This window comes from Ornithodoros turicata, chromosome 4 (genome assembly GCF_037126465.1).
Source record: "Ornithodoros turicata isolate Travis chromosome 4, ASM3712646v1, whole genome shotgun sequence".
In the NCBI taxonomy this organism is placed as follows: domain Eukaryota; kingdom Metazoa; phylum Arthropoda; class Arachnida; order Ixodida; family Argasidae; genus Ornithodoros; species Ornithodoros turicata.
This window is the reverse complement of record NC_088204.1, coordinates 52,153,711-52,157,203: the sequence shown is the minus strand read 5'-3', so window position 1 is coordinate 52,157,203 and position 3,493 is coordinate 52,153,711. Positions and strand designations below refer to the sequence as shown.

General features: G+C 45.8%; 1 pseudogene; it reads left to right on the top strand.

The window, feature by feature from the left end:
* The first annotated feature begins 860 nt into the window (after nucleotides 1-860).
* Nucleotides 861-3,274, top strand: LOC135392435 (uncharacterized; annotated as a pseudogene).
* The last annotated feature ends 219 nt before the right edge of the window (nucleotides 3,275-3,493 follow it).

Sequence of the window (3,493 nt, the reverse complement as noted above, 5' to 3'; positions counted from 1 at the left end):
GCGCCGACGTGGTATAGGCACGACGCACTCAAACTTCATTGGACAGCCAGCGCCGCGGCAGGCATTTGCTAACTGTAGCTTTCCGGCGCTTCCCGGTTGTCATCGCCTGTTTGGAGCGTGGCAGCGCGTTCTTCGCCATGGAAAACGTCCCGCCTAGGCTACGATGGTCGTCAAAGGGAAAGTTTTGCTGCGTATATGAATGCCATAACAATCAGTGGGACTCCAGAAATGCGGAAACACCTGTCATCTTCTACTCCTTTCCCGGCAAGCCGTACGAGAAAGAAAGAAAAGAGCGTTGGGTAACTGCCGTGCGCAGGGCCAAGTAAGTGTATCCATTTATGTAGCATTCTCCACTAAACTTCTTTGTGGTCAAATATCGTTTTCTGACTACCGTATTCATTCATTCAGCCCAGACGGCAGCTCGTGGAAGCCGAAGAAACAAAGCGTAATCTGCAGCGCGCATTTCGTTGGCGGTCGTAAAAGTGACAGCACAAACAGCCCCTGATACATCCCCACGATATTTCCAGATGCGTATCGGCAAAGAATGAGGGACCTGCAGTGCGCTCGGGGAAGGCACGAAAGGTATTATCTGCTCCTGTTTTTGTTGCAAGATAGAGTTAAGTTGTCAAAATTCCTTGAACACACTCTTGAGCACACCGTGGCAAAGTTTGCTTGTGCACTATTTGAATGAAGACTCCTTTCCTTATACTATGCTTAGGTGGAGCAAGCGACACATACAATCAATGCAGCTATTGGCCGATGTACAGGTTCTTGATGAAACACAACACATGGCACTGCCTGAAGCTGAGGACACGAACTCCTCACTGGACAACACAGACCCTTTAGACTACACGTGTACTATGCTTGACTGTGAAGGAACTTCCGTGTTTGTAAGCTCCTTTACCCACATAACATGGTTCTATTCTTTCGTTTTCTGCAGGGGACACAAACTGAAGATGACCAGTCAATGCCTTTGTGCGGGACAACCATCGCAGCCTCATTTTCAGTTTTTCTATGCACAATAACTAGTGATGGAGTAGCATCACAAATCTTGCACAAGACTACAAGAGATGCATCTACATCCCCTGCAGCAATTGCAACAGTGTCCAGTTCATCCGAGCCAACAGAAAGACAATGTTGGTTTGCAGGATACGAAAGTGTGGCATACAATTCTGATGCACTTCATGGGCTCACAAACGTGTCAGCTGCTGTGTTTGCTCTCCTCCTCAGTGTACTGCAAACTGCAGCTACAGTGCGTGAGGGTGATATAAGCCTTCCAAATAAGTTGCTGCTGTTCCTTATGAAATTGAAATTAGGCATATCGTTTGTATCACTCAGTTTTCTGTTTGGCATCCATCCATCCACAGCATCTCGAATATTCCAGTTTGTACAGTAGAATCTCGATGATACGATCACGGATGATACGAATTCTTTTCGGGTCCCGGCCGGAATGCCTATTCTTCCAATGTATTCGAGTTCGGATGATACGAACGCGTTATCTTGCCTTTACGGATGATACGAACGAGCCGAGGATGCGACAGAGGTCGTTCCCCCGTGACGCGAGAGCACGTGAGTCACGCTGCTCCTTCTTTCGAAAAGGGTGGGCGATCTTCACTACGAACTCCCTTACATCATGTTGCGCAACGCAAGCAATGACTTTCCCTTTGGTGGTGGTGGAGGAGATAAGATCAAAGGGACTGCACTTCCCGGAACCTTATCACCTTATCTCTGTTTTGACCTTTTTACCCCCCTCGCAGCAATAAACCGCGAAGCTGTGTGAAATCGCTCTGGCGGAAAATAGCGACCCAGAACACGTGGAGGGAACATATCAGGACAACTTCTGCAACATTCATCATTCCGCAAGTCGGCTTCACCTAACGCCTGCGTGCTTTAGGAGAAGCTCGCTTTAGAACAGTGTCGCGCGACTCGCGAGTGGTTGGAAAGCACGTGACTTTTGAATCATCTCGCGAATTTGGTCAGCATTGGCCAAAAACGGAGGCACAAGAGCGTTACGACCGACCCTAGACCGACCTAGAAGTCGGCCCAGGACGCACATTCCCCCAGGGCGTGAGTCGTGACGTTGCCCACATACGTGAGGCCAACAACGGCAAGCCCTATCACCACCACCACCACCACCACCACCGACCTCTTTCACTGACAGTAACGGAAAATGAACAGTCACTGTCTATTTTCTTGCCTCAATTTTTATTTTGGTTTAATTCGTTTGATACGAATTTCGAGTGATACGAATTTTTTCCGCTACCCCGTGAGATTCGTATCATCGAGATTCTACGGTACTTTACAAACTAGCAAGTGCAACAAGAGATTGGATATTTGTTCCCAGCCGTGCATCTATACTGTCTGCAAGTCCACCTTGTTTCAAGCTTCAGTATCCCTCGTGTACATTTATCTTAGACTGCACTGAGATCCGAACGGAAACACCTCCAACAGTGCAACAACAACGTGCCCTGTTTTCAGCCTTTAAAAATGGTTACACAGTTAAATTCCTTGTTGGTGTTCTCCCAAATGGGATGGTTGCATTCATTTCATAGGCATATGGTGGACGGGCAACTGACTCATTCATTACTGTCAACTCTGGATTTTTAAATCATGTACAGAGAGGAGATGTTATTCTTAGTGACAAGGGCTTCCCTGGGATAAGGACAGACATGAAAAACCTGGATGCCGTACTAGTGATGCCTCCGTTCTCAAGTGGAGGTCAATTTAGTGAAGAAGAGATGAGGACCACGTATAATATTTAGAGCCTGAAGTTTTAGGGTTTTACCTGATTCTTCCCCGAATTTGCACCCCGAATTGAAGGTTCACCCTTTAGGGTGAAACCCGATTTTTACCTGGCAAATTCCCCTCACTGGGATGTCTGTAGGAATGCATTAACTTACTTGTTTGGCAGCAAATGCAGTTACATCACCGTTTGTACCAAACAATTACAGCTAGTTTGAATAACTGAGCCCGATTTCTCCCCGAATTTAGCATATCGGGAGTTTTCTCACCCGAATTCGCATGGATTTAGTGCACATGTTTATTTACCCGATTTTTACCCCCCGAATTTAGAAAAAAATATTTCCCGTAAACTTCAGGCTCTAATAATATTGCACAAGTTCGTATTCACGTGGAGCGAGTCATACAGAGGATCAAAATATTCAACATCTTAAACACTCAGGTTCCAGTAACGCTCCTGCCACACATTGACAACATATTTCACATGTGTTGTGTGTTAGCAAACTTGCAAAGTCCCAACATCAAGGTTCAGTAGTCATAAAACTGTGCACACTGGCGGGGTAGACAAATGATGTAGGATTATTTGTCGTATTAATGTGAAATTGTGCTCTGCATACAAACAGCCAAATAAATTTAACCCTTTGTAGTGTAGTTACCCTATTTACTTTGAAAATTGGTCATGAATTGCATGTGAATAGTAAAAATAAAGCACCCCAGGAAAGTATTGGTTAGATGCTGCCACTCAAAAGCAGAC